Below are 20,649 nucleotides of genomic sequence, written 5' to 3' on the forward strand. Positions count from 1 at the left end.
TAACATCTTTCAATGTGAAATAGTAAATGATTATAGTATTTCTTAACTTAAAAAGTTATGGAGACTATACTTTCCCAAATGGTCATTATTACTAAACTCATATTTGAAGTTTAGAATGCTTGACTAACTACAAGAAGTATTGTTCTTTTACAGTACAGATATGTATGTGGTTGTGTTACATAAATATGTCCATGTATTTGTATAAAGTCCATGAAATTGAAGTAGTAAAAACGTGAAAATCTCTCAAGAAAAATGTATGTGCATAAAGATAAAAACTTCTCATAAAGTAGAAAGAACTGAATATTATGTAATAAGAATTTTAAAGAGAACTACTTAAGTGATTAAAACTTTTATCTCTATACAGTCTATAAGAATATGGTATAGGACAAGATTAGAGTATGTATATTAAGAGAAATATTTGTTTAATTCTTTCATGACAATTATAACTACAAATTAGTCATATTTAACTGATTTTAATGTTTATTATGAAATGTTTTATTCAAAACCAATCACGATTTTGGGTCCCTTATTGGACCTTTTATTAGTTATCTATTACTGAGTAGCAAATTATTCCAAAATACAACTTATTAAGACATTTACTATCTTGCACTGTGTGTGGAGAAGGAATCTGGGTGCAACATAGCTGGGTACATCGAGCTTGAGATCTTGTGATGTTGCAGTCAAGCTGTTGGCTGGGGCTACTGTGAGTGATCCAAGAGAGATGTAGAAAACTCCCAGTGTGAAAGCCACAGTCTTTCTTAACTTTATCTTGGTTAATGATACAATGTTATATGAGCTATACTCTTTTCATTAGAAATGTGTTGGTAAGTCCTGTATACACAAAATTAGAGGAGATTCTTCAAGGGCATGAATACCAGGAGGCAAAGATATTTGAGGACTTTCTTAGAACCTACTTACTGCAGACTCATTGTCTCTAATGGATTCTCAATCTCTAGGATTTTAACATTTTTTGAAGGTTAGAAAAATTGCATATTGCTCTTGGCCTTAAATATCTGAATGTGTAGTTTAGTGGCCTTCAATCAATAAGAGAAATTTAGGTATAAAATTTTTGGTGACATCAATTTCCCATGAAAAACCATAAGAGTAGTCCCTGTAATATTTCTCTGCACTTTGGGAGAGATTTTAAAATTTATACTTTTCAGCACTGTGCCACTTCTAGTTATTATTTTCTCCCTGCAGTTTTGATTTTTGCCAGCCCACCATTTCCTATAATCCTTATGGTCTTTTGTCCTACTTTCACTACATTTTACCATTTGAAGTGACAAAAACCTCTTATCTTTTTCTAGAGTTATTCACTCTATGAAAAGGCATATTCTGTTTTACAGACAGAAGTATGTATAAATCCTTTAATTTAACAATCATTTTTGACATGCCGATCTTTTATTTAGTGAAAATGCTTTCCACATTCTGACATTAGGTTCATTGTCAGGATAGTTTGTACTGATGTATATTGACAATTTTTTCCTGTTGTTTATAGGTAATTAGTAAGTACTTTGGAGCACTACTTCAGACAGTATTTTTAACAATAACTATTTATTCTTTGAAACAATCTTTCCCCCACCAAAAAAGGAAAGAAAAGTCAGTGTTGTGTGTGTATTCATGCTTGTGTGCTACAAAAATCTGGAAATTCTGAATCCATTCATTCTCACCCCCTAAATCTATTAATGTGATTTAACTACTCACATTTAATTTGTTAGTGTCAATATTATATATTTGACCTCTAATAAGTTATTAGCCTCCTACTATTTTAATTAGTAATAACATCAGGTCTGCTTTAATAAGTGCATAAAAACTACTTCATTGCGCATAAAAACACTCATTTTCTCCTGAAATAAAACAAAAGGATATTATTGAAAAAGCTGTGTATTTATCTACACTCTCATTTTAATTCACTCTGTTGTTTCTATGTTCACCACTAGTGTCAAACATTATAATGGCATCCCTGAGATATCCATTGCCCCCTGAGGTTAACTGGGCAAGTGACTGATCTCATATCTGGCACAGCAGATTTCCAAAGCATAAAGGGTTTAATATACATATTTAAGGAAAACAAAATTTATTTTTGGTACTTAAGGAAGATTTTTTTAAATGTGGGCAAATGTATACATCTTAACATGATTTGAATATTATGCATTCTCATTATGTTTATTTTGTTTCATTAAACTTACTATTGAAATATGTTAAAAATGAGATTTCAGAATGCTATTTTATTTTAAAATTTTAAAGAGAGACTCAGTGGCATTCTGGCTTGTTACCTGACCAAAGCAGCACCAGACATAGTATATTGTCAGGAAAAACAGCTGAAGTAGGGGAACCACTGGGATGCACACATGCTCACATTAACCTCCCAGAGGGGAAATAAACCTAACTGAAAAAGTTACAGAATTGCCAAGATGAAGCTATGTATCAGCAAAAAATTATGAAACAAGTCACATTTGTCTTTTTTCAGTAACTAGAAATATGTAGGTAGCTTACAAAACCAAACCAACCATGTCACAGTATTATGTCACTCCAAATATTTCACTTAGATCTGTGGATAAAAAAAAAATATTTTCCTCAGAATTTTATTTTGGCAAATTAATAGAAAAGTATATTAAAATGTTTATGGCAAAGTGTAGCATACTCAAAATTATTTTTAATAGTATTAAACTGATAAGAACAGATACTACACTTGATCTTAGCCAAAAGGCCGAGAAGCGATATATTTTTAATGGTATTATGTGGCAAATAATGTTTTCTTCAGTTTATGCCTATAATTTATAATTGCTTAATGATTATAGTGGAGGAAAAAGGAAAGATGGTGAATTATTCACTCTGTGCCAGAAACTAGGGCAGGTGCCATTCTCTGATATTTTAACTCTTTCATGGATGATCTTAGTCTGTTTTCCAAAGGAGGAAATGAGACCCACAGAGAATATGCAAGCTGACAAGGATGACTAGGTTGGTATTTAGAATCTCCATTGATATTTAATGGAGATTATGAATACTTCTTTAAATCAAAGTTATGATCACTTCTATAGAAGTGCCTAGAGGTATGGACAACTTTTATAAACTTCCTTTCAAAAGTGTTTGTACCTGTCCTAGGATTTCCAGAACACTGGATAGAATAATCTGTTATTTATCTTTCTGTGTTTTATAAGTGTTATGAAAATCTTTATTGCCTGACATATCATAATTGTTTGGTATATAGTAACATTCTTATAGAAACAAAGGAAGAACATTGCAATAGATCACAGAAGCCCAGAGAGTTCACAGAGAGGTTGCGGAAGGGTGATAAAGGGGTAGCTTGGAGGAGGTCTTAAGTTCATCAGGTTGGTGGTTGGTTACAGGAGTCACCCCAAATATAAAATGTTATTTAAATTATATCAAGCAATAGCCCTCAGTGGTCATGTCAATTTGGAACAATGACAAAGATAAAAGTATCGTAATGCACTGTATTTTTTATATTGTCTATGATTAAAATGTTTATGAATTGGTTCAGTTACCATAGTTTCCTTTTGTAGATATCAATTTTAAAATTTCAAAATTATTTGTTTTAAATATAAAAGATGTATCCATATTTTATATTTAAATGTATCAAAAACCATACCATATATTACTTATTTTATATTTGGACTATAACTTGGTAATATGACTTTTTTCGTCTAGTGGAGTACCAGTTGATTTTTTTTTTCCTTGTTGAGGAAAGAAACATGCTTTCTTTATCATATTAGGACACTCTTCCAGAGTATGATTTAGCATACCTAGTCTGTGAAATTTATTTTACTGTACATTTCCTGAAAATAAAATTCTCTGTCCATTATATTCATCTTCTAGTTACAAATGATTATTTTAAGGATTATTCTAAAATGTCACCCTGGGATTTCTTTTCATTCTATTATTCAGGTCCTCTATTTTTTGTAACCCACATAATTTTTTTCCTGTTTCCTGTTTATAAAAAATTTCCTTCAGAAGTTAATCACTTGAGCCTTACACATCCATAAATACTTGGATTTGTTCTCACATATTTTATTGCTTTTTGTTTGGGTATTGACTTTTAAATTCAAAGTAATTTTCTTTATTGTTTTTCTAATGGTTGGTTTGTATGATAACAGGTCTGATGCAACTCCAGTTCATTTCTTTTGTATATATATATATCTTCCTGACTCTTGAGAGATATGAAGATTAACTTATTTTTGGATTTTCTGAAAATTCAACAATATATAGAAAATACATGTCTCATTTAACTCATCACACTTGAGACCAGCTGTCTTTTGTTCTAAAGACTCAAATTTTCCTGTAATTTGGAAAATATTTTATTGTTTGATGAATTTTCTAACTTACACTTTATCTCTTATCTCTTTCTGAAGCTCCTTTTAACTATATGTGAGTTACTATAACTTTGTTCTCTATTTTTTAACATTTTTTTCTGTTGTGCAATTTTCTTCTTTGCTCAACATTCTTAGGGATATACTAAATCTCTTGGTCTTTCTCCTGCAATTTTATTATCATATATATATATATATTTTTTTTTAATTGTTGAATAGTTAGAAAAATTGTTATGACTTATTCAACTAATAAGATTAAAAATAAACTTTTAAAATATATAATTGAAAACAATAAATTTCCCAAGTGCATTACAAAGGTCTTTACAAATTTGAAGCTACATTTCACACATAATCAATGGTATGATCCATTTTTGCATGCTGTTTAATATTTCAAAAGTAACAGAGGTGAACATTTTCATACGACACTACAGAGAAAAGTTATGTATGAGATTTGCCAATAAAAAAGAGATCTTGTGGCAAAAGCATCTCAGAAATGTTACTCTTAGTGACCTAGGGTCTTGAGTTCAGCAGGCTAGATGAGTTAGCAGCAGTCTCCCAAGTTTAACTTGGACAAGGCTTTATTGGGGCATAGGCTTGAACACAAGGGAGACAGCACAAAGGGGGAATCTTTTGGCTGGTTCTCCCAGGAGAGGTTGGAGAAGAGTTTTAACGAATTTCTGGAGGAAAAGGATGACATCTAAACATGTAGTGGTGCATAATTTAAGGAATTTGGATACAGAGGCACAGTTGGCAGAACATACTTCCTCATACATCATGTCTCAGTAGCATGTTAAATCTCCACCCCTGGGCTTGATTTTTACTTAGTATTGTAATGGAAGAAAAACTCAGTGAAAGGTCAGTACTGGAGTCTATCTTGGCTTAGACTAGTTTGGTCCTGTTTGTGTGCCCATTAGCAGCAGAATTCTTTCTCTAGATAACATTCTACTCCTGGAAGATGGCTCAACTTTTTGTTATGGAAATAGGAAACACATTTTTCAGTGACTGTGCAGGACCCAAGTTCAGTCCTTACTCTATAAAACTTGAGCCCTGCCCTGTCTATCATTATATCTGTAGATACTCACAATTGATATTACAATATTAGTGTTAAAAGTGTTTCAGTAATTTTTGTTGTTAATGAACATTGTGCAATAATTATGATACTGAATCATTTTTCTATCTTGTTAATATTTCTGATCTACTGGATAGAACAGCTTGAATAATGTTCCCCCAAAATAGTAGTTGTAGAAAGTGAATACAAAGCCAAGTAAAATTGTTTTGCAAGAGTATAAGTGTGATACTGTAAAAGGAAATAGCTAATGATAAAATAAAAGTATTTTGGAATTGAAGGGTTTATTTTTTTTTAAGTGTTTTTGAACTTTTTGTCATACTTTCTGTAAGTATTAGGAAAGCAACTTTATCCCATGTTTTAAGAGGTAGGACTTTGTTTCCTTTCTTGGAAATGGAATATATTTAACGTATTTCATTATGAGCAATAAGATATGACCTTATTTGACAAAGATTAAATATTTAGTTTGAGTCACTTTGTGTCACTGACAACTTAATGAAAGAGCAAGTTGGTAAGTCTCAAAAAGACAAGCATAGCTGTGCCCTGTGAGACAGTTAAGGATAAGGAAGCCATCTTTTTGAACAAGTTGATCTCTAAGTTAAAATATATATCTATTTACACAAGTAATCAGCAAGTATAGTGTGCACAATTCACTTTTTTTCATGAAATAGAGCTCTACAATCATTCACTATCAATAGGTAATAATCTGTTTAGACTCAAAGATACGATCAAGTTTAGTCATATGTGTTGAGTTTTGAATAATGCAAACAAGTTACCCTAACTGCCTCAAATTTTTTCAATGAACGTACAACAGAGTAATCAGAGCAGCATGCATATTTGCATATCTCCATATTTGCCCTTCAGAAAGAAATATATGTTAACATGTCGGATTATACACTTTTACCTAATTTCCCTTGATGAAATTTTGAATTTTAACGAAGTGTTAAAATTCACCTGTATATTTTATGAGCTTAATATAGACAGTTTAGAAAGCTTAAATTTATGTAATTGTTTACTATCACTTATTGTAAAATTTATATGTATTTGTTTATAAATCTGTATTATATGTTGCATCATCTCCACAAGTTAAATGATTTTTATTCTTCATTTTTTTTTGAAAAAAATTCAAAATATTTGAAATATTATCATTAATTATTCACATTTTAATTTAAAGTATTATTGTACAGAAGCAAAAAAGGATCACAGGATATTAATATAACACTACTGATGTGGGAAAAATATAGCAGAAAGTAATTTGATATATCAGTAAAGAAAATACATGCCAATTTATAATAATTACAATTATATTTACTTGCAAAACAACAATATTTACAGGACTCAGAAAAGAAGGTAACAAATAGTTGAAATCATAGTATGTTTTAGAACTCTCATGACTCTAAGAAGATTGTATAGAACATACTAGGTAATAAAACTGGAGGTAAAAAGGTTGACAAATTTCCTGAAAATTTTTGAAAGAAATTTCAAAACAATACCAGGCTGTGATGAGACATCTTGAAAGTGCATCATTAAGACACTGTGACATTGCTTAATTAGCACAACTTTTTTGGTAGTCATACATGTAAAAGAGATGCGTCTTTAACTGAGAATGTCTTAGATTTGATCAAGAGTGGTAATTTTTATACATTTCACTTCTATGAGTCTCCATTTATTGCTTCCATCTTGTGAATATTTTTGGCATAATAAATTAGTAAATTCAACATGGATTCAGTATTTTCTCTATAATCTCTGTTTAACTTTGCCTGTCCCCCAAATAATGTATAACTTCAAGTGAAGTACTTTATAAGGAATATTTTAACCATGTACATAGGCATAAAATAAATTAAGCTATATATAGAAATTTAACCTATTTTGACTTTGTTAAATTAACATTTGTTCAGGAGAGCCCAGAGGTCAGTCGGTGAGCCACAGTCAACAGAAGATCACAGGGGAGTTGAAATAGAAAAGTTTATTACAAGTCCTGAAGGAAGTACAAAGCATGCCTTGAGGGACCACCCGTGCAGAAGTCCAGGCAGGATGCCTGCAGAGAGAACAGCAGGATCTGGAGCCCATGCTTTTATTAGAGTGCAAGGCTGGAGTGCTTTGGGGTCCCCAGACTAAGGTCAGATTGGTCAATTTAAACCCAAAGAGCAGGTGTTTGGTAAAGCTAGTGGAAGGGCTTTGTCTAATGGGTGCAAAGGGGGAAGTCCTGGGCCTGTGGAGGAGAATACTTACCACAAGGGCAGTCACAGGAGCAGTGTGGGAGTGCTATGAAGTACTGTGACTTTGCAGGCTGTTATTTAGAGCATGCACTTACCTGAGGGGCTAATGTCAGCTTAAGTCCCCAACAGGCAGCTTAGCCACACTGAATGGATGCTAACACAGCAGTATTTTGGAGCAGTTTAGCTAAATTCTTAAGATCCATCTTCCATTTTATTTGTAGAAATGTGAGCTTGAGAACAATCAATTATATTAAACTTGTTTTCTTTTCCTTTATGTCTAAATGATGGTAGTCAGTGCAGTCAACCTATGAACATGGGCTAGTTTTTTAGTGATACTGTACAAATTTCATTTTAGTACTTTTTCATCATTTGAAGATAACATTTACTAATATTAAGTTGAGTAAGTCATCAGCAATGATGAGAGAAAGTAGTAACACCAGTAAAAGGAGAGGAAACTCAGGCAAGTTTTAGAAAAAAATAGCAAATGGTAGATTTAATAATATATAGAGAAAACTGATTTTTTTGTTTATGAAATACTTTATTTAATCCAAAATCTATAGCTGTCACAGTCTATAGAACATTGTCTCAGATGTTCAACAAATACAGGAAATGAATAATAATCAAACACATTTTCTGTGGGTTAACTAAAACGACGGCTGGATTTAGGCTCGGAGCTTTTGGTTCTTAACTTTCCTTGTCATGTTCATATTGTTGCTCCTACTACCCTGAAATCTCAACTCTGATGTTGAAGAAATAAGGAAAACACTGCTGACCTCACAAAGGCAATTGCTGACCTCACAAAGGCAATTGTCAGGATCAAATAGGGCAGCATATGCAAAGGGGCTTTGAGAACTTTATCAAATGACCATAAGAGAAAAGTGGACCTGCAATAACAATAAAGTGCTAATACTGTTGGTGCCACCAGGTTAAAATTGTACAAGCAGCTGTGTTTGCCTTTAAACGATGCAATTAAAATAGTGTTACAAATGAGTGGAGTGTGGCATTATCTAGGGTTAGCTCTTTGAGGGGCAGTAGAAGAGCTGCTGATGGGGTCTGGGTTTTGGGAGGCATCTCAAAGGCTCTTCTTTCTTGAAGCCCCCCACAGTGTTCTGCTTTGGGAGGTTGTGATTTTTTACCATTGGTCCCCAGTTGAGGGTAAACTGCCCTTTGAATAAGCTTGAGCCTCCGGTGTTGCTGAGGACAATGGAACGGACTGCCGATTCTTGTGGCCTTTGGTTGGGAATTCTAAACAGGAGAGGTCAGCAAGTTTTAAATATACTGAAGGGCTAGCCTAAGTTATTAGAATTTTTAACCCGAGACAATGGAAAGCTACTGAAGAAGCTTAAATAGAAGATTCATATTGTGTGATTTGCACCAAAAAAACAAAGAAATAAAAAAAACTTTCACATGGCTTACTGATTTTAATGGTATGCCTGTCACTACCGTTTGGAACTGGGTTTTCCCAATACAAAATAAAAGTTGAAAAGTCTTGGTGTTTGTAAAGGACAATTGAAAAGGATAGCCATGCCAATGAAATAAAGATTCAGATTTATCACAGGAAACCCAAAGCCTATTTTAAAAATATACCCAATTATATAAATGGAACATTATCTCTATACTTTACCTAATTTTAAATGACAATGAGTATATCCAATGGACAAGATTAGAAAAAGCAACTGGAACTTCCTTCTTCCTTATTTTAATATGTGTATTTATTTATTCTTATTTATGACAGCAGTAAGCTTAAATTTTATTGCCTTTTTAAGTGACTAAATTAAGTGGTCATATTACAATATCCTAGATGCTTTAGACTGTTTTTTTATGGAGTGATTTATAAAAAGCACAGGGATGTCTCAGGCATTGAGAAGTATCTTGAAATACTTATTAATCGTCTCATAAAACACCCTCATCCTGTTTTGCTGCTGAATTTGGCACTTAGAAAAAAAAAGATAATTCATTACCAGATGAGATCACAAATATTCTATATGCATCATACTTACTAATTTGTGATATATGTGTGTATATATACACACACATACACACACACAACTGTGAGTTTTTAAGTCATCAAAAAGGCTAATATATAAAGAGCTCACTAAAAGTCACTTGAATTTGGGACTGAGAAGCCATTTTTTTCATATCAACAGATTAAGATAATTGTTAAAGTGGTTATTTTCAGGTATGTTTTCAGCATTTGTTTAGAAAGTGAAAATCAAATTTATGCAATCATCCTCCTCTTTAAAAAAGATAAAGAGCCATTTCTTTAAATTTTACTCAAAGTAGAGCTATAAACATATATAGATGGAAAAAATGTTAATGTTTTATTTTTACCCTATTATTAGTTGCTTGGATAGTTACATCAAAAGTAGGGAACTAAACAAGCAAGTAAATAATTCGGTTCATTTTTAATTATTTTTGACTAGTGGGCAAGGGATTATGGATGCAGTATTAAGCCAAAAGTAGACCTGGTCCCTCCAATATCATGAGTTCTGCACCTAATGATGGTGAACAGGTTTGGAGAACAGGTTTTTTGGTTTTTCTTTGGACTATATATTTTGCTGTATAATTGACATACAATATATTATTTTTAGATGTACAGCGTAGTTATCTGACAACTTTATAGGTATGAAATGCTCACCATGGTGACATTACCATTTGTCTGCATACAGAGTTATTAAAATATTATTGACTATATACCTTATGCTGTACTTTTCATCCCCATGACTTACTTATTTTATAAATGGACATTTTTAGCTCTTTATCCCCTTCACATATTTCACCTATCCTTCAATTTCCTTCCTTACAGTAACCACCAGTTTTCTGTATTTATGAATCTATTTCTATTTTATTTCTTTTAAATTCCACATATAAGTGAAATAATATTGTATTTGTCTGACATATTTCACAGTGTAATACTATCTTGGTCCATCCATGTTGTTACAAATGGCAAGCTTTTGTTTTTTTATGGCTGAGTAATATTCCATTTATGTACCTCATCTCTACCCAGTCATCTATTAATGGACACTTAGGTTGTTTCCATATCTTGGCCTGTTAATAGTGCTGTAATGAACATAGGGGTACAAACATCTTTTCAAATTGGTATTTTCATTTTCTTTGCATAAGTACCCAGAAGTGGAATTACTAGACTGTATGGTATTTTTATTTTTAATTTATTGAGGTACCTCCATACTGTTTTCCATAGTGGTTGCATCATTTTACATTCCTACCAACAGTGCATGAGGGTTCCCTTTTATCCACATCCTTGCCAACACTTTTTATTTCTTGTCTTTTTCATACTAGCCATTCTGACTGGTGTCGAATAGTATCTCATTGTGGTTTTGATTTGCACTTCCCTGCTGACAGGTGATGTTGAGCATTTTTTCATGTGCCTGTTGGCCATCTGTATGTCTTCTTTGAAAAAATGTGTATTCAGGTCCTCTGGCCATTTTTTAAGTGATATATATATATATGTAGTTTTTGGTGTTGAGTTGTATGTGTTCTTTACATATTTTGTATATTAACTCCTTTTTGTATATTTTATTTACAAACATATTATAGAAGAATAGTTTTGAAAATGTTTTAATCAATTGTAAATTACTACCCAAATAATAGGTATAATTAGAATCTCAGGAAACTCTGAAACACCATAAAGATAATGATATGTTGATTATAGAGTTCTTCTATATGGTTTCTATTTTCAATGATTAGTTTCAACTTATAGATTTTCGACATACATAGTAAAATAGTGAAAAGTGTAAGAGAATCAGTAAGTGAACAATACATATTTTCTGTGATAAATAAAATCTACCTAGTTTTCATAATCAGTAAATATTCTCAATTTAGCATTATCATAATTAACATATATTATTAGTTTTCTGAGCAAATGTTTCCAAGAATCCTACCAGGTATTTGCAAATTATTAATCTATCTAGTATACTGGAATTATTTTTCAAACATTCAGCTTGAAATACCTGAAACTATTATCTTGAAAATTAGACTTATTCATAATGATTGTAAGTACAGGCTTTTAGTACTTAACAAAAAAGCTAAGACACTTGTAAAGCTCCTAGATTGGAAAACCTTGTATGGTTCAAGAATCCTTTTGTCCATTTAGACAGCTGTAATTCATGGCACATACACAAGTAGCTCAGATTTTTTTAAAAAGCTACTCTCTTCAGTTACATATACTTTTGCTCATTAGAGTAATCTAGATATCATCTTACTTGTCTACCTAAAGACCAACGGGCATAATTAAATGACCATCTAAGAACAGGTTTATTTCTGGGGTCTCTATTCTATGCCATTGTTCTTTGTGTCCATTTTTGTGTCAGTGCCATACAGCTTTGATTAGTCTAGGTTTGTGGTACAGTTTGAAGTCACAGAGCATGATACTTCCACCTCTATTCTTTGTCATGATTGCTTTGTCTACTCAAGATTTTTGTGGTTCCATACCACATTTTGGGGACTTTTCCTTGAGTTTTGTGAAAAATGCTGTTGGTATTTTAATAGAGACTGTATTTAATCTGTAGATTGCATTGGGTAGTATGGCCATTTCAAAAATATTAATTATTCCTATCCATGAGTATGGAATATATCTCCATTTAATTGTGTTATCTTGAACATTTTTCATCAGTGTCTTGCAGTTTTTAGAGTACAGGTCTTTCACATCCTTGGTTCATTTCCCTATTTTTTAACTTTCTCAGAATCCAGTACTTGGAGTTGTCCTATGTTCTCCTCTTCTTTCATATTCTTTCTCCTAAATGCCATATCAAATGATTATTAAATCATATTAAATCTACTTTTAAAATATATCAAGTGTCCAATTACTTCTTACTATCTTTATTGCTAACATCCTAATCTAAACCACCACTGTATCTTACCTCAATTATTATAGCATCTTCTCAAGTGTTCTCACTGATTTTGCCCTATCCCTCTAAAATGTACCCTCAGTTTAGCATCCAAAATGATTCCCTGAAAATTGAAACATAAATCTGCTTGAAACTGTCCAATACCTTCCCTGCCTTTATTCAGAATTCAGCCATTCTTTCCCTACACTGCACTATAATGCCTAAAAGATTTTTTTCTGTGTCTCAGCATGCCCTCCATTTGCTCTTTTTTTTTTACTTTCTATCTCACTATTTTCTGCCTTTTATTCCATTTCAACCACTCTGCTCTGTATTGTCATTCTCAGTCATGCCAACCATGTATTATCTCAGGACCTTTATGCTATTAGTTTCTTTTAACTAGAATTTCCCCCCAGATATGCTACAGGGAACACTTTCTTCAACTCTAATAATATTAACACATAAATGAGACTACTCTTGAACATATTAATGTAACTATTCCCTTGTTCCCATTTAGCACTTCCTATCCCATCTCCTTCCTATAGATTTACTAATAGTGCTTACCCTAATCTTTCATACCAAAATTAATTTTCCTGTCTGTTTTTCTTTGCCTGTTTGGGTAGGTAAGTCAAACAGATTCAAAGAAAATCTTTCCAAAATACTATTCTCAGTATTTTGAAATCGAATTCTGTTTTTGAGAGCATTTAAACCTGAATTAGTTCATTTTTATATTTTTATGGATTTTTTCCAATGCTCAATTATAGCCTTTATTATTTATCTATAAAACATATCCGTGCTCTCTGCATTTCTAGATATTGAAGTTAAATTTTACTTTTTAAAAAAAAATTTTCATTTTGTTTTCCTTTGAGAATATAATCACTTTATTGTTTCTCTTATAGTAGTGAGTTAATTCTCTTAGGCTTTCTCAAATTTGAAAAACTGCAGATTCTAATGCTTTCTTTAATTACTTCTATTGTTATTCTAGTGTTTTATTTAGAGTGTATACAGGATTCAATAACTATTCAATATGTAAACACTTTTATATTTAAGTTCCCTCTAGCCATTCTAGCTTGTTTTAAAGGCTTTTTCAGATCATATGTTACAAAGAAATACAATTAGACTAGACAGACTTAAAAATATATACAGCACATCCCACCCAAAAGCAGCAGGATACACATTTTCCTCAAGAGGACATGGAAAGTTCTCCAGAATAGATCACATATGATGACAAAAAAAGTGTCTCAATAAATTCATAAATATTGAAATTGTATCAAGCATCTTTTCATATCACATTGGTATGAAACTAGAAATCAATTACATGAAGAAAAACATAAAAACCCACAAACGCATGGAGGCTAAACAACCACTTCCAAATTATCAATGGATCAATGAACAAATGAAAGAGAACATCAAACAATACATGGAGACAAATGAAAATGGAAACACAAGAGTTCAGTATGTGGAATACCATAAAAATGGTTCTAAGAGGGAAGCAGACAGCAATACAAGCCTTATACAAGAAACTTGAAAAATCACAAATAAATAATCTAGTCTCACAACTGAAAAAACTAGAAAAAGAACAAATGAAACTAAACTTAATTGAAGGAGGGAAAGTAGAAAGTAGAAAGGGGAAGAAATAAATAAAATAGAAAAGAAAAACACAATAGAAAAAAATCAATGAAACCAAAAGCTGCTTGTTTGAGAAGATAAAGTAGACAAAACCTTAGCCAGAATTATGAAAAAAAAAGGACACAAATAAACAAATTAGAAATGAAAAAGGAAAAGTTACAGCTGTTACCACAGAAAACAAAAAAATGTTAGAGAATTCCAAAAAATTATATGCCAATAAATTGACAACCTAGAAGAACAAATTCCTACAAGTGTACAAGTTTGACCCAGGAAGAAACAAAATCTGAACAGACCAATTATTAGTAACAAAATTTAATTGATAAACAAAGAACTCCACACATATAAAAGTCCAGGACTAGAGAACTTCACAGGTGAATTATGTCAAACATTTCAAGAAGATCTAACACCTATTCTTCTTATGGTATTCCAAAAAACTGAAGAGAAGGGAGTACTTCCAAACTCATTCCAGGAGGACAGCATTACTTTAATATCAAAAACAGACAAAGAGAATACAAAAGAAGGGGAAATCATAGACCAAAATCCCTGATGAACATTGCTGCACAAATCATCAACAAAATATTAGCAAACAGAATTCACAAATACATCCAAAGGATCATCCATCACAGCCATGTGGAGTTTACTCCAGGGATGCAAGGATGGCATAATATTCCTAAATCAATAAGTGTGATACACCACATTAACAAAATTAAAGATCAAAATTAAGGATACGTAAAGCATGCATTAATCATTGATTTGCAGTTAGTTTTATCCTATCAGGGAGTAATCCCCTCTTCTTTCACTTTTTTTTGTTATCATTAATCTACAATTACATGAAGAATATTATGTTTACTAGGCTCTCCCCTATAACAAGTCCTCCCCACAAACTCCATTACAGTCACTGTCCATCAGCATAGCAAGATGTTGTAGAATCACTACTTGTCTTCTCTGTGTTGCACAGCCCTCCCCTGTCTCCCACCCCCCACATTATGCATGTTAATCATAACACCCCCTTTCTTCTTCCCCCCCTTATCCATCCCTACCCACCAATCCTCCCCAGTCCCTTTCCCTTTGGTACCTGTTAGTCCATTCTTGGGTTCTGTGATTCTGCTGCTGTTTTGCTCCTTCAGTTTTTCCTTTGATCTTATACTCCACAGATGAGTGAAATCATTTGGTATTTCTCTTTCTCCACTTGGCTTATTTCACTGAGCCAATCCTCTAGCTCCATCCATGTTGTTACAAATGGTAGGATTTTTTTTCTTCTTATGGCTGAATAATGTTCCATTGTGTATATGTACCACATCTTCTTTATCCACTCATCTACTGATGGACAGTTAAGTTGCTTCCAATTCTTGGCTATTGTCAATAGTGCTGCGATAAACATAGGGGTGCATCTATCTTTCTAAAACTGGAGTGTTGCATTCTTAGGGTAAATTCCTAGGAGTGGAATTCCTGGGTCAAATGGTAAGTCTATTTTGAGCATTTTGAGGAACCTCCATACTGCTTTCCACAATGGTTGAACTAATTTACTTGCACACCAGCAGTGTAGGAGCATTCCCCTTTCTCCACAACCTCTCCAACATTCGTTGTTCTTTGTCTTTTGGATGGTGGCGATCCTTACTGGTGTGAGGTGATATCTCATTGTGGTTTTAATTTGCATCTCTCTGATAATTAGCGATGTGGAGCATCTTTTCATGTGTCTGTTGTCCATCTGAGTTTCTTTTTTGGAGAACTGTCTGTTCAGTTCCTCTGCCCATTTTTTAATTGGATTATTCATTTTTTGTTTGTTGAGGTGGGTGAGCTCTTTATATATTTTGGATGTCAAGCCTTTATCGTATCTGTCATTTACAAATGTATTCTCCAATACTGTAGGGTACCTTTTTGTTTTATTGATGGTGTCTCTTGCTGTACAGAAGCTTTGAAGATTAATATAGTCCCACTTGTTCATTTTTGCTTTTGTTTTCCTTGGCTGGGGATATGTGTTCAAGAAGAGGTCACTCATGTTTATGTCTAAGAGATTTTTGCCTATGTTTTTTTCTAAGAGTTTTATGGTTTCATGACTTACATTCAGGACTTTCATCCATTTTGAATTTACTTTTGTGCATGGGGTTCGACAGTGGTCCAGTTTCATTCTCTTGCATGCAGCTGTCAGGTTTTGCCAGCACCATCTGTTGAATAGACTGTCATTTCCCCATTGTATGTCCACCACTCCTTTATCAAACATTAATTGACCATATATGTTTGGGTTAATGTCTGGAGTCTCTATTCTGTTTCACTGGTCTGTGGCTCTGTTCTTGTGCCAGCACCAAATTGTCTTGATTACTATGGCTTTGTACTAGAGCTTGAAGTTGGGGAGTGAGATCCACCCCACTTTATGCTTTCTTCTCAGGATTGCTTTTGCTATTCGGGGTCTTTGGTGTTTCCATATGAATTTTTGAATTATTTGTTCCAGTTTATTGAAGAATGTTGCTGGTAATTTGAGAGGGACTGCATCATATCTGTATATTGCTTTGAGCAGGATGGCCATTTTGACGATATTAATTCTTCCTAGCCAAGAGCATGGGATGAGTTTCCATTTGTTAGTGTCCCCTTTAATTTCTCTTAAGAGTGTCTTGTAGTTTTCAGGGTAGGTCTTTCACTTCTTTGGTTAGGTTTATTCCTAGGTATTTTATTCTTTTTGATGCAATTGTGAAAGGAGTTGTTTTCCTGATTTCTCTTTCTGTTAGTTCATTGTTAGTGTATAGGAAGGCCACAGATTTCTGTGTGTTAATTTTGTATCCTGCAACTTTGCTGAATTCCGATATCAGTTCTAGTAGTTTTGGAGTGGAGTCTTTAGGGTTTTTTATGTACAATATCATGTCATCTGCAAATAGTGACAGTTTAAGTTCTTCTTTACCAATCTGGACTCCTTGAATTTCTTTGTTTTGTCTGATTGCCGTGGCTAGGACCTCCAGTACAACGTTGAATAACAGTGGGGAGAGTGGGCATCTCTGTCTTGTTCCCGATCTCAGAGGAAAAGCTTTCAGCCTCTCACTGTTTGGTATGATTTTAGCTGTGGGTTTATCATATATAGCCTTTATTATGTTGAGGTACTTGCCCTCTATGCCCATTTTGTTGACAGTTTTTATGATGAATGGATGTTGAATTTTGTTGAATGCTTTTTCAGCATCTGTGGAGATGATCATATGGTTTTTGTCCTTCTTTTTGTTGATGTGGTGGATGATGTTGATGGTTTTTCGAATGTTGTACCATCCTTGCATCCCTGGGATGAATCCCACTTGGTCATGGTGTATGATACTCTTGATGTATTTTTGAATTCGGTTTGCTAATATTTTGTTGAGTATTTTTGCATCTACGTTCATCAGGGATATTGGTCTGTAGTTTTCTTTTTTGGTGGGGTCTTTGCCTGGTTTTGGTATTAGGATGATGTTGGCATCATAGAATGAGTTTGGTAGTATTTCCTCCTCTTCTATTTTTTGGTAAACTTTAAGGAGAATACATATTATGTCTTCTCTGTATGTCTTATAAAATCCTGAGGTAAATCCGTCTGGCCCAGGGGTTTTTTTCTTGGGTAGTTTTTTGATTACCGTTTCAATTTCTTTGCTCATAACTGGTTTGTTTAACTTTTGTGTTTCTTCCTTGGTCAGTCTTGGAACATTGTATTTTTCTAGGAAGTTCTCCATTTCTTCTAGGTTTTCCAGCTTGTTAGCATATAGGTATTTATAGTAGTCTTTAATAATTCTTTGTATTTCTGTGGAGTCTGTCATGATTTTTCCATTCTCATTTCTGATTCTGTTGATGTGTGTTGATTCCTTTTTTATCTTTTTAAGTTTGGGTAGAGGCTTATCTATTTTGTTTATTTATCTCAAAGAAGGTCTTGGTTTCATTGATTTTTTCTATTGTTTTATTCTCAATTTTGTTTATTTCTTCTCTAATGTTTATTATGTCCCTCCTTCTGCAGACTTTAGATCTCATTTGTTCTTCTTTTTCCAGTTTTGATAATTGTGATATTAGACTATTCATTTGGGATTGTTCTTTACTTGTGCCTGAATCACTATATACTTTCCTCTTAAGACTGTTTTTGCTGTGTCCCACAGAAGTTGTGGCTTTGTGTTGCTGTTGTCATTTATTTCCATATATTCCTTGATCTCTATTTGAATTTGTTCATTGATCCATAGATTATTTAGGAGCATGTTGTTAATCCTCCATGTGTTTGTGAGCCTTTTTGTATTCTTGGTGTACTTTATTACTAGTTTTATACCTTTGTGGTCTGAAAAGTTGGTTGGTGGAATTTCAATCTTTTGGAATTTACTGAGGCTCTTTTTGTGACCTAGTATGTGGTCTATTCTGGACAGTATTCCATGTGCACTTGAGAAGAATGTATATCCTGTTGCTTTTGGATGTAGAGTTCTATAGATGTCTATTGGGTCCATCTGTTCTAGTGTATTGTTCAATGCCACCGTGTCCTTACTTATTTTCTGCCCAGTGAATCTGTCCTTTGGGGTGAGTGGTGTGTTGAAGTCTCCTAAAATGAATGCATTGCATTTTATTTCCTCTTTTAGTTCTGTTAGTATTTATTTCACATATGCTGCTGCTCCTGTGTTGGGTGCATATATATTTAGAATGGTTATATCCTCTTGTTGAACAGAGCCCTTTATCATTATGTAATGTCCTTCTTTATCTCTTGTTACTTTCTTTGTTTTGAATTCAATTTTGTGTGATACTAGTACTGCAACCCCTGCTTTCTTCTCTCTGTTGTTTGCCTGAAATCTGCTTTTCCATCCCTTGATTTTTAGTCTGTGCATGTCTTTGCATTTGAGGTGAGTTTCTTGTAAGCAGCATATAGATGGGTCTTCTTTTTTATCCATTCTCTGTCTTTCGATCGGTGCATTCAGTCCATTTACATTTAGGGTTACTATTGAAAGATATGTACGTATTGCCACTGCAGGCTTTAGATACGTGTTTACCAAATGTTCAAGGTTCGCTTCTTTAGTACCTTACTGCCTAACTTAGCTCGCTTATTGAGCTGTTATATACACTGTCTGGAGATTCTTTTCTTCTCTCCCTTCTTATTCCTCCTCCTCCATTCTTTATATGTTGGTTGTTTTATTCTGTGCTCTTTCGTGTTTCCTTTAACTGCTTTTAGTGGGTAGTTGATTTTATTGTTTGCCTTTAGTTAGTGTTTGGTTGGTCTGCTTTCTTTGCTGTGATTTTATTTTCTCTGGTGACATCTGTTTAGTCTTAGGAGTGCTCCCGTCTAGAACACTCCCTCTAAAATACCCTGTAGAGGTGTTTTGTGGGAAGCAAATTCCCTCAACTTTTGCTTGTCTGGGAATTGTTTAATCTCTTCTTCATATTTAAATGATAGTCGTGCTGGATACAGTATCCTTGGTTCAAGGCCTTCTGTTTCATTGCATTAAATATATCATGTCATTCTCTTCTGGCCTGTAAGGTTTCTGTTGAGAAGTCTGATGATAGCCTGATCGGGTTTTCCTTTATAGGTGACCTTTTTCTCTCTAGCTGCCTTTAAAACTCTTTCCTTGTCCTTGATCTTTGCCATTTTAATTATTATGTGTCTTGATGTTGTCCTCCTTGGGTCCTTTCTGTTGGGAGTTGTGTGTATATCCGTGGTCTGTTCGATTATTTCCTCCCCCAGTTTGTGGGTTTTCAGCAATTATTTCTTCAAAGAGACTTTCTATCCCTTTTTCTCTCTCTTCTTCTTCTGGTACCCCTACAATACAGATATTGTTCCTTTTGTATTGGTCACAGAGTTCTCTTAATATTGTTTCATTCCTGGAGATCCTTTTATCTCTCTCTGTGTCAGCTTCTATGCATTCCTGTTCTCTGGTTTCTATTCCATCATGGCCTCTTGAATCTTATCCATTCTGCTTATAAATCCTTCTAGAGTTTTTTTTTCCTTCTTTAATCTCCTTCCTGGCATCTGTAATCTTCCTCCGGACTTCATCCCTTAGCTCTTGTATATTTCTCTGCATCTCTGTCAGCATGTTTATGATTTTTATTTTGAATTCTTTTTCAGGAAGACTGGTTAGGTCTGTCTCCTTCTCTGGTGTTGTCTCTGTGATCTTTGTCTGCCTGTAATTTTGCCTTTTCATGGTGATAGAGATAGTTTGCACAGCTGGCACGAGTGATGGCTGGAAGAACTTACCTTCTTGTTGGTTTGTGGCCTTCCTCTCCTTGGAGAATAGTGACCTCTAGTGGCTTGTGCTGGGCAGCTGCATGCAGAAAAGGCTTCTGATTCTTGCCCGGCTGCTATGGAGTTTATCTCTGCTGTTGCGGTGGGCGTGGCCTGCCTCGGGCTGTTGCTCTGATATTGTGGAGCCACATTGGAGGGGGAACAGCCAGGAGGCTATTTATATCTGTGAATGGCCTCTGTGCTCCTTGCTGCCCAGGAGTTTAGAGTGCCCAGAGATCCCCAGATTCCCTGCTGCTGAACTAAGTGTCCCAGGATGTTTCTGTTTGGCAGTGGGGTCCCTGTCCCTTTAAGACTTCCAAAAAGCACTCGCTTTTCTTTGTCCCTGTGGCAACGTCTGCAGGGACCCGCTCAC

The 20,649-nt window shown here is 33.9% G+C and overlaps 1 long non-coding RNA gene and 1 pseudogene across 3 annotated transcripts in view; one reads left to right on the forward strand and one right to left on the reverse strand.

Moving 5' to 3' along the window:
- The window catches only part of LOC140849778 (uncharacterized), a 317,738-nt gene that overhangs the window by 19,506 nt on the left and 277,583 nt on the right, over positions 1–20,649 (forward strand). Inside the window, exon 3 of one of the 3 annotated variants that reach the window (XR_012131964.1) lies at positions 7,293–7,513. The exons of the other annotated variants lie outside the window; for them this stretch is intronic. This is a non-coding gene — a long non-coding RNA (uncharacterized lncRNA). The remainder of the gene's footprint in view (positions 1–7,292; positions 7,514–20,649) is intronic. 3 annotated transcript variants of the gene reach the window in all.
- Positions 2,618–2,722, reverse strand: LOC118966999 (U2 spliceosomal RNA; annotated as a pseudogene).

Source organism: Manis javanica, chromosome 5, assembly GCF_040802235.1.
Source record: "Manis javanica isolate MJ-LG chromosome 5, MJ_LKY, whole genome shotgun sequence".
Taxonomy (NCBI): Eukaryota; Metazoa; Chordata; class Mammalia; order Pholidota; family Manidae; genus Manis; species Manis javanica.